At 36.8% G+C, this 13960-nt stretch overlaps 1 long non-coding RNA gene across 1 annotated transcript; it reads left to right on the top strand.

Moving 5' to 3' along the window:
* Nucleotides 1-703: 703 nt before the first annotated feature.
* LOC148737051 (uncharacterized) lies at nucleotides 704-3549 on the top strand. Its single transcript, XR_015996307.1, has 2 exons — nucleotides 704-915; nucleotides 2724-3549. It is a non-coding gene; the product is annotated as an uncharacterized LOC148737051 (long non-coding RNA).
* The last annotated feature ends 10411 nt before the right edge of the window (nucleotides 3550-13960 follow it).

Genomic DNA, 13960 nt, shown 5'->3' with positions numbered 1-13960 from the left:
GAGTCGTTTCAAGAGGCAAAAAAGAAAAAAAAACGCCTCTTTTCATGAATTCGTGTACACTTCATTATTATAACGTTCGTGACGAATATTCTAAAATCAATATATCATTTTTTTCTTTATTGGCGATAAAAAAAAGTTCGGAGAAGTTCCAAAAAAAACATTTTTGGCACCTAGTTCACATTGCGTGACGTTCCAGAACTTTTTCTTTATTGAATGTTTAAATAATCACTCTGAAATAACAGTCTTCACCCCCAAATGCCAAGTGAATGGGAAAACAAAAAACCCGGTAGTCTTTTAATGTGTTTTTATTTAAGGAGTTTGTAAAATTATGAAATTGTTTTGACATACAATACAAAAGGCTTACTTTAGTCAAAATCTCCCATCCTTAAGACTTTACTTCCCCGAGGGAAGTTAATGAGTGACAGTACAAATAATCATCATAACAATTAGTATCTCTAGATTTTTCTTCTCTTCTGTTTTCATCGTTCTTTCATTTCGTTTCGATTAATGTTTCAGAGAAATTTCTCTTTCAAAAATCTACAAAACAAGAGGCTTGTAATGGGCATTTTTCATGCACTAATGACGTTTGAAGAAAGTAGTAAACAGGAGCAGTTAAGAAACTTATTATCCCGCCTAATTTTAATTAATAATAAATGACGGTAGAAATGAAACTTAGACGTTTTGGCTCTAGAAGAGCCTAGCAGTGCCAGAGATGGGAAACTGATTGTTGCTGTATTTATCTCACTTTACTGAAAAGATTTTTGTAAAGCGCACCACTCTGATGGTGGGTTAAAAACGCTTTATTTTTTGACTAGAATCTGAAGATGGCCCGCCGTCGCTGCCCGATGCTCTCTTTCATATTTATTCTTTTTTTGTTTGGAGGCTGGTGCTACACCTTAACAGTTGCAAACCATGGTAAGTTAACTTTGAAATTCTTTTGTGTGGGTTGGATGAAAATGTAGACTATGGGAACTCCTGAAGTAATACAAACCTGGAGTTACAGGAAAGCAAGGGCCCGAAGAATAGGGACGAAAAATTATGCACTTTTCGAGGGTTTGAAAATCCTAATTTACCACATCGAGAGGGCTCTGAAGTAAAAACTGACATGACCATCTCGGAAAAGCTTCAGTGCAAAGAAATTTAGTATTTTGTCAACAAGAGTAGCTATTAAAAATGAGGAAGAAGGAAACTACCGTGACGATTTCACAAAGTGCTTAAAAATTTAGAAACTTTCTAGACCAGTTGAAACATAATCGATGGTGTGTGTGTGAAATTCATTCGGGGCATTTTGGTTCTAACTTTTCGGCGGCGTTTCCTAAGTTTCAAATTTTTACAAGAATTTATTCAGATCAATTTCATCGTTAAACAATCATAAATACGTAATAAAAGCTATCTTTCGGAAGGGAAAGAAATACTTTTGCAATAATGGATGGCAATGAATAGGAGACACTCAGATCTTTGTAACTTGATGAGAGAAAATCAAATGGAGGAATTTTGTTGAAAGGTTTTTGTTGCTCAAGAGTTATATTTTGCAATTTCTATTAAAGTCTCTAAACCCTTTAGACTCGTAAAAACGAATCAAGATGTTAGCTATAACAAACGTAATGAGTATGAAAACTTTGAGAACCACTTCATATCGTCGTAGCTTTTAACTAACTACAGGTGGTTTAAGAGCGTTTAAATTCAGCTCTTTCTCTATGCATCAAAATAACAGAGTATTCATTGAAATCATATGAAGAAGAAACAAAGATATCTCTAAAAATGCGGAAAATAAGGAAAAACGTCTCGATTCTCATGGTTTCTAATGGAAACAACTACTCATGGTTTTTGATCAATGAGCAAAAGCACTAGTGATATCTTCCTTCATTTACGCTTGGATCTTCAACTTTCGAGAGAACGAGGTCATTATCAAGCGAGTATGAAAATTCTTTTTTCTCCGTTATCGTTTCCTTCATTTGAGAAATACCCTATATCTAAGCAATATCTTTGCTTGCTGAAACTTCAGGCACGTGTTTCGAACAGACTATACATTGAAAATTTTAAAATGGGATTTAGTCCACAGCGAAAAATTATATTGCAAACAGAAACTTAATCAGTTGTACTGTAGAGATGTTTATCTCCGTATTATGCCCCCTGGGTGGTATTGCGAAAGCTTAGACGCACTATGTTGATATGCTATTAACTACTTAGCGTGCCAAAGGAGACAAAAGAACTCCTGCAGGGTTAGGTAGGCCCGTGAGCGGTCCTTCAGAAAGAAAAAAATTGACTAAACTAACTCAGCATACAGTGACTCATTTGAAAGTAATTCACCATATTTAGAAAGGACGTCAAGAACATAAGATGTGCGGAATTTAAAATAAAAAGGGAAAAAGAAAAAAATCGTTGAAGGAAGGTTACAATTAATTTCAACCAAAATATAGTTTCTTTCTTGTTACGAAAACACTTTTAGTAGCAAGAATTTTACGTCTGTATTTCATGTAAGTCCACGCGATTCCAGTACAAGAATTGCAAGAATCTCATCTACTTAACTCTTTTTTTCAGAGACGCATATGTTTTTCATAGAGAAAAAAACCAACATTTCCTAATAACGTCGATGGAAAACCTCATCGATTATTTATGACTTTTGACTAGTTTTAAGCAGACACCTGATAAAAATGGGTGAACATTTCTAACATTTCGTTTTTCCTCAATTAATGCCATCTGAATTATCTTTATACCCTCAGAACATCAAGAAAATAATAGAAAAATTGCCTTTTCGTCCTCCGTTCGACAGCCTCTCTTGGAGCAGAGGAACCTTAGGTGCAATCTATGCAATAGCTTACGAACAGAACATTCCAACATTTCTTGAACTGAATTACCCTGTAAAGGAGACTAGGCAGGGAAAAAATGATTTACAGTCGATGTGGAATAATTATTTGTTATTCCTTAAATATCTGTATATAACAAATAAAATAAAGAAGTCTTGAACAATGGGCCATTAATGATTTACTCAGTGCGAGAACTACAGAAGCAGTTATGTTTAGTAAGCCAAAAAGTGAGCGATGAATGATGATGATGATAATGATGACTTTATTTAAACTCCGATGAAAATGAGGCTTGTTAGTCCTCTAGAAATAGAGATCGCTAATATACCTAGAAAAATATATGAATATAAATTACAGAGTTTAAAAATAATATAAGCCTAAATATAAATGATGATATAAATGATGGGGATATAAAATTGCAAATTACTTAGATTTCTTATCTCATTCCTGAAAGGGCCAAATCCTGCCATTAATCTTAGCTTATCAGGTAATGCATTGCAACCCTTAGCAGCAATGTAAGAAGTCGATTTGAGGCCGTAAGTTGTGGTCTTAGCTACAGGTAAAACAAGTTTGTTTTTGCCCGTAAGATTTTTCTTATTTTCTCTTACTTGAAATAAGGATTGAATATACTGAGGCATATTGTTATAGAGGGCCTTAAAAATGATTAAAAGCATATCTTGTTTCCCTCTACAACTTAATGAGTAACCAGTCTTTCCATGAGAATAAAATTAACAAATCGACAGTAGTTTAACGTGGTCTCTTCTCTTACCGTGACAACGATAGTCGTCATCACAGGGCCCAAAATGTTGTGGATTCGTTCGGTGACCGAAACTTTACATGACACGTTGACGAGAGCAGCGTTGTCTGTACTCTTATCAACAACGGCAAAGTGGTCAATCAGATTGCGAAATTGCCGCTAGTTTAAGTAAAACTCAGTACCTAATATTCCTATGAACTTATCTTTCCCTTCAAGGGCTAACATCTTTCCACTTGGGTATGTTTGAAGTTGGAAAAATCGTTCAATATCAAGAAAATGGGAATTAATATTGCTTGTTTGTTTGTTTGTTTGTTTTTTTTTCCGTAAGCTTGTCACCATTACTTTAGCTCAAGTCAGTAAAATGACTAGGGTTACGTTTGTCACAAATAGTTCTATTCAGCAAATACAGGCTGTTTTCTGTGGCTGTTTAAATTTGGTTTGCAAAAACAAAATGTAAAGGAAATTTCAATTTAGGAAAGAATTTCTTACACATTTTTCCTTTGTTCAAATCTAGTTGAGGAAGGTTACAATGAATGAGGTATGAGGTCATAAGTAGCGCAAAAGGAGATGATTTTCTAAACTTCTATGTACCTTGACCTTATTCTTTACATTTATTGTTTTGATTTTCAACTTGGGATAAAGTTTCAGAGATCATTAAAGTAAGCACATTTTGGGGCATAACATCATACATTATTCACTATCTTTATAGCAGAAATTCAAATTTTGACCATTTAATAGTTAATTAAAGTGCATGGTGAAATATTCACAGAAATGAATATAACATTTCGGGGTACTAAAATATTTTTAGAAAGCTCCCTTAGCTTAGCTTGTCGAAAGCTTTTTCTTCTCCACTATTTTTTCTGTTCCCTACCACCCACGTTCGTTTTCAAAACATTCTACTTTTATAATTTGCGGTGAAAACAATAGCAATTATAAAAGTTTTAAATTAGAAAGAAAAATGATTGTTTATCTTAGCTTCTGCAAAGTCTTTTTTTATCTTCTTTTTCCTGAGTTACATCAACTCAAATTCGTTTTTCGTCGAAAACGTTTTACGTTTTGAAACATTTAATCCACAAAAAAAGAACGCATGAAAACACATATGAAAACGGAAACGAAATAAAAAATTGCAACCGTTACTTTGAATTTTTTTTCCTCAAAAGATATAACCTCTTGTACCGGCATATTGCGGAATTGTCACAATTCTATTTTGCTGGTGTTAACGGGAAAAAGAATGCTGCAGAAGGGTTACAAAATAAATAGTCTCGCCCCTAAGTGGTTCAGTATATTCCGACCGAAGATTAACCATTGGAAGACGATACGATAAACCATCAAATTCATTGAGCAGATGGATTTCAAAATCCGAGTTAATAGAAGTTTTAGCCCATCAATTGATAGCCATGAAAATGTTCAAATCCCTAAGACCAAACAGGTTTCTCTAAATAATGGTTTTATTAAACATTACTTAATCATATTCTATTCTAGTCCTGTGCTTTTTTTGAGATATTTTTTTCTCGTCAACCTACGCGAGACCTTTTGGAGCCTAACAAAAACTTTCCTCTAATGTCTGATTTATAGATAGCTGTCGGCGTCTCAAGTTCTTGCAACAGAAAGATGGATATGGATTGGTGGGCCACGTATTTAAAAACATTTTATCACCAGTCGGAATGAATATATATAGTCACTGCAGAAATTGGTGTACTATGGAAGACAGATGTAAATCGATCAACATGGGACCCTCAGGAGAAAAAGATGAAGTTTTGTGTCAATTGAGTGACTCGGACCACTTGCAACACCCAAACGATCTGAAAACGATGGCAGGTTTCATGTATAGGGGCACGCAGGTAAGAGTTTTATTTTTATCTTATTTCAATTTTTGTTTAGGAGTTTGCTGCTGTTTGTAAGCCTTGTATACCTTTTAATAGAGTTTCCTCGCTCTTCTGTGAGTCTTCGGCAACTCAGTAGAAGCAATTTTATCTCAAAACCTTTTTAAGTCAAGCCTGAGAACACCTGAATCGGCTAAAAATGAAAAAGAGATGAATTAATTTTAAAAATAAAGTTCTTGTATAACAAGCGTTCTGATTGGTTGACAAAGCATGTCAGAGTATCAAGAAGCTTCTCCCCCTTCACTTCTTTTGTTCTCTAGCCGCTAACGTCGTCCTTTACAACAGAACAGAGCAAAGTCGAGGCGTTTTTATTTGTTACACAAAAATGAAAAACTCCAAGCATGCCCCTTATGAATAAAAAGTATAAATCGCTCGCATGAATAGCATCTCCGTTATTTTATGAAAAAAAAAGGCTCAATATTTTTCCCCATTAGAACAAGTGTTGTTTCAACATGTGCTACAACAATGCAACTTGCTTGGTTGGATTTACGGACAAGGGATACAAGTGTGTGTGTCCACCTGGTTACATGGGAGACCACTGTGAAAAAGGCAAGAGTTGCTTTGCACGTGCGCTCTAATAATCATGTTAGCTACTACAATTATGCGTCTCTTTTGCATCCATTTTACCATGATCTTGTATGCTTCGACATGCGTTCTGATGATTTACGAGTCATTTATTATCCAACTGTGCTTCTTAGAGTACAAATAACGCTCAAGACAGGTTTTCTCCCATTGCGCAAGCGACGAATTGGATTCAGGTTACAAACAAAAATGATGAAAAATTCAAGTTATCCTTCTAACGATGAAGAGTTGGAATGGCTGGCAAATATTGATCCAGTTTTATTAGATAAAGGAAAGGAATAAAAGCAGTTAGACGACATTGAAATTTCATCATCAATTGAAGAAAACAGAAACACCAACACGACAACGCGCTGATAGCGTTCCGCTTTGCACTCCCGGTAAATAGATATCCGCGAAATTCACCCGCACTGAATACACAATTTGGCGCGTTGGATAATAAATCTCTTATTAAATGTTTTGGTGCGTAGTTGTTTGTATTTTAACTTGCCCTACGTTTTCGTCAAAATACTGCACACCTCGTAAAAATACTCAACGATAATACCCAACAAAACTTTTATTAGGATCTATGTATCACACTTTGTATCCGTTCCCCCTGAAAACCACGTGATCCTTCCAATCTCCCTTCCCCCTCTGATAAAAAATGACTGCTCCCCAAACATCATTCCACGTGATGCACTTTCAGTGAGCTTTCAGTCCTGTCGAATACCACAGGCCATCCAATTAGAACATACCTGCAAAAGCTTTTCTCGACTCTTTTAAAATTTAATAATTTTGTTTGTACAGATGTAAACGAGTGTTCCACCAAAACCCACAACTGTGATGTCAATGCTGAGTGCAAAAATACCGAAGGTTCTTTTAACTGCAGCTGCAAGGTTGGGTTTAATGGCGATGGCAAAAAATGCACAGGTAACTATGAAATCTGTCCAAATGAATTGCTCCAAGCATAGAAAACAGTTGGTTTATATTTGCCTAAATTTGACGAGCGTATCAAGAACATCAACGATTTTCATGAGAAAGCTGTTTATAGTAATGTACTGAGGAATCAGAGTCGGCTGCTAATGTGTTATTTATCAAGCTTTTCATCCATCGCAGTGTTCATTTTATTACGTGTTTCGTGTCTAGGGTGCTACTACTGTTATGGAGAGCATGGTGTTACATAGTTGCTCAAAATAGAATCGAGGAAGTTTCTAGAACGTTTAGTCATGCTGACTCATCAAGAAATTTTAATGCAACTTTCTAGAACAGTTAGCCAGCATATTTTCGCCATGAGTAGTGTAATGTTACTAAAAATAGCATTATTACAGATCTCTAGAACGTTCTGGAACTTTTTTTAAAAGATACGTACATACGTACTGACATACATTTTATTGAACACATCCCCATCTGGGGCTTTTCAGTCAACAATTACATAATTCATATACTTGATACTATACATACAAAAAGATATATAAGGAGTCGCGATAGGTTAAAGTTAGAGACCTTTTCCAGTGAGTTAGTGTTGCTACTTGGAGCCCACAGGAGCGAGAGCCGGATAGAGTTGTTATAATTATTTACTGGAATCGTCAGCCGTCTGGAAGGCTGCCTTAGAAAAGGGTTGTGGATATTGATAAGCGAAAAGGATCTTTAAAGAGAACCGTGAGTTGTGCAGTAGTGTACTGAGATTGAAATTATGGTATTTATGGAGGGATTTAAGTTAAGAGGATAGTTATTGTATTAGTTATTGGTATCGCTCCATAGTTAGTACGTCAGTCAATAAAGTAGTTGAGTTAGTACGAGTTATATCTTTCTGGCGGTTGAGAAAATACCGTAACTCTACCTGTCATCAAATGATTTACGAGTCGTTGACGGACGACAAATTGTGTTCTTTTAGTTTTAGTTGCATTACATTATTTTTGTGTGGAGTTAAGTCAAGTTTACAATTTCTTTTTAACCACAGTTACATTTTCATTCTGTAAGCATTGCTAGCACCACATCATGCACGTCTCGCGCCCTTTTCTGTCTTAGAAGACGCGTGTCCTTTCTTGATGATGTATGTGCCTGTTAATTTTATTTAAGATTGTTTACCTGTGGATTGGTCGTTTTCGTGTAAATTAAATTATAAAGATTACTTGACGCAGGCGCTTTCAATGATATTTGACACCCACCAAAAATGACAGTTTTACCTGTCGCTTATAATTTGACTCGCCTTTCGGGCTTGTCAAAATACGGCACAACTCGTAAAAATACTCAGCGATACTAGACAACAAAAAGTCAATTATGATATATATATCACACTTTGAAGCCGCTCCCTTTAAATACCATGCGATCCTCCCAACCCCCTCCCTTCGATAAAAAATAAGTGGCCCCAAAACATCATTGCACGTGGTGCACTTTCAGTGAGCTTTCAGTCCTGTTGAGTATCGGAGGTCTTCCAATCAGAACATACCTGTAAAAGCTTATATCATTTTTTTTTAAATTTCATTATTAACGGAAATAATTTATTCCTGCAGATGTAGACGAGTGTACCAACAATACCCACAACTGCGGCGTTAATGCTAAGTGCAACAATACCGAAGGTTCTTTCGACTGCAGCTGCAAGGTTGGGTTTAATGGCGATGGCAAAAAATGCACAGGTAACTATGAAATGCGTCCACCTATTCCAGGCATCGAAATCAGTTTGTTTATATTTGCCTAAACTTGGCGAGCGTATCAAGAGCATCGACGATTTTCGTAAGAAAGCTGTTTATTGTAATGTAGAGATATGAGTCGGCTGCAAATGTGTCATTTATCACGCTTTGCATCCATCGCAGTGTTCATTTCAGAACGCATTTCGTGTCAAGGGTGCTACTACTGTTATGGAGAGCGTGGTGTTACATAGTTGCTAAAAATAGAATCGAGGAAGTTTTTGAGAACACTTAGTCATGTTGACTCATTAAGAACTTTTAATGGAACTTTCTAGAACAGTTAGCCAGCATATTTTCGTTATGATGTAATAGTAGTGTAATGTTACTAAAAAATAGCAGTTTTACAGATCTCTAGAACATTCTGGAACTTTTTTAAAAGATACATACATACATATGTATGTCTGTAGGCTTATAGGTATCTTTTAAAATCCCCTTATGAGTGAGAAACCACGAAACAGGTCTGTAGGGATGTATATGTAGTTATTTTTTTCTGCCTATTACACATTATACCCGCTCTACTATTTGTATCGAGCACTGTTTCACCGACACCAAGTTTATTCTCTCTACATACATACATACATACATTCATACATACATACATACATACATACATACATACATACATACATACATACATACATGCAATCATACATACATACATACATACATACATACATACATACATACATACATTTTATTGAACACATCCCCATCTGGGGCTTTTCAGTCAACAATTACATAATTTACATTTACCATTTTAACTTTGTTGATATATTCAAATTATTTCGTTACTCCCACCGACGTAGCCCCAAACAGTTTCTTTCGAAACTATCAGCCTTTCTACATAATTTACATACTTGGTACTACACATTCAAAAATATATCTAAGGAGTCGCGATAGGTTATTAGAGGCCTTTTTCAGTGAGTCAGCGTTACTACGAGGAGCCTAGAGGAGCGAGAGCCGGATAGAGTTGTTGGTATTATTTTACTGGAATCGTCAGTCGTGTGCAAGGCTGCCTTGAAAAGTGTTATGGATATTGATAGGCGGCGAGGATCTTTAAAGAGAACCGTGAGTTGTGCAGTAGTGCACTGAGATTGAGGTTATAGTATTTATAGAAGGCTCTAAGTTAAGAGGATAGTAATTGTATAGGTATTAATGTCGCTCCGTAGCTAAGTTAAGAGGAGAGTTATTGTATTAGTTATTGGTATCGCTCCGTAGTTAGTACGTCAATCAATAAAGTAGTTGAGTTAGTACGAGTTGTATCTTTCTGGCGGTTGAGAAAATACCGTAACACTACCTGTTATTAAACGATTTACGAGTCGTGGACGAAAAATTGTGTTCTTTCAGTTTTAGTTGCATTACATTCTTTTTGTGTGGAGTCAAGTTTACAATTTCTTTAATCACAGCTACATTTTCATTCTGTAATCATTGCTAGCATCACATCATTCACGTATCGCGCCCTTTTTTTGTCTTAGAAGACGCGTGTCCTTTCCTGATGATGTGGCTGTTAATTAATTTTGATTTAAGATTGTTTACCTGCGGATTAGTCCTTTCAGTGTAAATTGAATGATAAAGATCATTTGTCGCGGGCGCTTTCAGTGATATTTGACACACACCAAGAATGACAGTTGTAGCTGTCGTTTATAATTTGACTCGCCTTACGGGCCAGTCAAAATATAGCACAACTTGTAAAAATACTCAGCGATACTGCACAACAAAAAGTCAATTATGATGTATGTATCACACTTTGTAGCTGTTCCCTTTAAAAACCATGCGATCCTCCCAACCCCCCCCCCCCCATAAAAAATAAGTGGCCCCAAGACATCATTGCACGTGGTGCACTTTCAGTGAGCTTTCAGTCCTGTTGAGTATCGCAGGTCGTCCAATCAGAACATACCTGTAAAAGCTCATGTAATTTTCTTTTTTAATTTCATTATTAACGGAAATAATTTGTTCCTACAGATGTAGACGAGTGTACTACCAATACGCACAATTGCAACGTTAATGCCAAGTGCAACAATACCGAAGGTTCTTTCAACTGCAGCTGCAAAGTTGGGTTTAATGGCGATGGCAAAAAATGCACAGGTAACAATGAAATGTGTCCACCTGTTCCAAGCATCGAAATCAGTTTGTTTATATTTGCCTAAACTTGACGAGCGTATCAAGAACATCGACGATTTTCATCAGAAAGCTGTGTATGGCAATGTAGAGGGATCAGTCGGCTGCCAATGTGTCATTTTTCAAACCGGCTCATCTTTCAAACCGGCAGTTTATCACGCCGGTTATTTATCACGCTTTGCATCCATCTCATTGCATCCATCGCATCACGCTTTGCATCCATCGCAGTGTTCATTTTATCACGCGTTTCATGTTTCGAATGCTACCACCTGTCATCAAACGATTTTACAAGTGGTGGAAAACAAATTGTGTTGGTTCAGTTTAGGTTGTATTACACTATTTGTGTCTGGAGTTTAGTCAAGTTTACAATGTTTTTAAGCACAGTTATATTTTCATTCTACAATCAATCTTAGCATCACGTCACGCACGTCTCGCGTCCTCTTTTCCATTAAGAGACCCGTGTCCTTCTTGATGTGTCTGTTAATTAATTTTATTTCAGCTTGTTTACTTTTGGATTGGTGGTAATGCCAATTAAATGATAAACATTATTTGACGTGGCGCTTTCAGTAATATTTCAATATTGTAGAATTTGGCATGTCACAGGTTAAAAACGATCAGACGAATTCTTAAATATGCTTTTATGATTTGTCATTATTTTTTTTGAGCGGAAAGCATATGTTTCTTCAGATATAAACGAATGTGCCACCGATGCCCACAACTGTAGTGTCCATGCTCACTGTAATAATATCGAAGGTTCCTTCAACTGCAGTTGCAAAGAAGGGTTTAATGGCGATGGCAAGAACTGTACAGGCAACCATGACATTCGTCTATCTAAAGTTTACCCAACATAGAACACAGTAGATTCATAATCCATGTTTGTTTGTATAACCCTAAACATGACGAGAGCTTGTCCTTTGCTCTCCAAGCACCGTGTATCCATATCACGATAATTTGCAATAACACAGACGGGTCCTACCTATGTGAATGGAAAACCGAGTTTCATTTCAGCAAGTGTGAAAAATGATCAGCTCTTTCATTGGAGAAAGTCCTATCCATAATTGAATTATTTAAAAGGAATGAATCAATAATTCAGTGTAATGTAAGCGTAATGAGTAGTATGTCGCTCGCACCAATCAGATTGCCGCATTTTTCATGTGTCACAAGCCAATCATATTGTTGTAGTGTTGACCTTTTTCATACGGTATTACAGAGAAAAACAACTCGCATTGCGGTGTTGCGGTGGTCTCAAGTCTTATAGTGTACGATAAATGTAATATCAAACCGACGGTTTTCGGTGATATAAACCTTTTGCGAGTTGCAGTTTATTCTTTAACTCTTTCAAAGCTAGATTTTGATAAAAGCTGATAGTTTCGAAAGAAACTGTTTGGGGCTGCGTCGGTGGGAGTAACGGAATAATTTGGATATATCAACAAAGTTGAAATGGTAAATTGGCCACCGTAACGATTACAAAAGCTGACGTTTCGAGCGGTAGCCCTTCGTCGGAGCGAATAGAGGAATTGTGGGTTGTGTGTGCTTTTCAAGGTAGAAAATGGAGCTACGTTATTGGTGGGAACATGGCAACGAGAAAAACAAGAATAAATGAGTGGAATGAAAAGCGTTCGTTGATCCCTGTGGGATTTAGACTGCTGGTGTGAAAGATGAGCTTTTGTTCTAGACTTTTACGGCTTTCCGTGCTACCGTGCTACAATGTAATCTATTGCATAACTTGCACTTATTGCGAAAAGATATACATCGGCGAAACAGGCAGAAGACTAGGTGACCGATTCGGAGAACACCTTCGAGACGTGGAAAGGAATGACAAGGACACATCGAAACCAGTCGCTAGACATTTTAATTTACCTAATCATTCTAAGCAACATATGGCAATCTGCGGCCTTTCCTTACACTTAGGTAGCACGGAAAGCCCTAAAAATCTTGAACAAAAGCTCCTCTTTCAAAGCGGCAGCCTAAATCCCACAGGGATCAACGAATGCTTTTCATTCCACTAATTTATTCTTGGTTTCCTTCTTGCCATGTTCCCACCAATAACGTAGCTCCATTTTCTGCCTTTAAAAGCACACACAACCCACAATTCCTCTATTCGCTCCGACGAAGGGCTAACGCTCGAAACGTCAGCTTTTGTAATCGTTACGGTGGCCAATTTACCATTTTAACTTTGTTGATATATCCAAATTACTAGATTTTGATAGACAGATGGTTAAACAGCATGCAGAGCGAGCGTAATTTTGGCGAGTGACTGCTCAGTACTTTTTCAGCGAAAACTGACCACCATGTCAGACTTTAATGGCAGCGGAAGGCTGGGGTGCGAAAGTAATTTGGATTAAAGGTGCAGGTGACAGTCAAAAATAAACAGAGGGGCTGGGGTGGGGAAGTGAGCATTACGCCTGTCCGAACTCATCTTTGTTTTGCAATTTTGCTAATTGGTGCAATTTTGCTCTATCTGTCAATCACAAGCCAAATACGTCATTCGGACATTTCGCTCTCGCAGTAAAGAGCGGACATGATCATAGACTCTACAGATGACGTTGTAAGTTTCGATTCCGCTCTCAAGGAAGCATATAATCTTTCGGAAATTAGCATGTAGTGCGCATTAAGATCGGAATGAGAAGCAATTTATACACTGGTATTTTGAAAGGACCTAGGGGCCGTGTTGTCAACTGGCGTTGGGAAAAGTTTGATATTTGAGGTCTTGGTTTGCATTAAAGTACATGAAAACTATTGAAATGGGTGTCAGTCATTTCGTGTTAAAACTTATATGTCCATATTGCTTCCCTTTGTGTTTTCTAGATATAGACGAGTGTATCAGTAACACCCACCGTTGTCACAAAAGAGAAATTTGCAATAACACGGATGGTTCCTACTCGTGCGAATGCAAAAGCGAGTTTAACTGCAGTAAGTGCGAAAAATGTTACACTTTTAAATTGGAGAAAGCCCTATCCATCATTGAGTTATTTAAAAAAAAAAAAAAGATAAATAATAACTCTATGCCAGCGAAAAAAGTGGTATGTCGCTCGCACCAATCAGACTGCGGCATCTCTCATGTATCACAAGCCAATCATATTGCTGCAATAGCGTAGATATCACGTACCAATCAGATTACCCTATTTTTCATTTATCACAAAACCAATCAGA

The sequence above is a fragment of the Stylophora pistillata genome, chromosome 2 (genome assembly GCF_964205215.1).
Source record: "Stylophora pistillata chromosome 2, jaStyPist1.2, whole genome shotgun sequence".
Taxonomy (NCBI): Eukaryota; Metazoa; Cnidaria; class Anthozoa; order Scleractinia; family Pocilloporidae; genus Stylophora; species Stylophora pistillata.
This window is presented reverse-complemented; position numbering and strand designations above follow the sequence as displayed.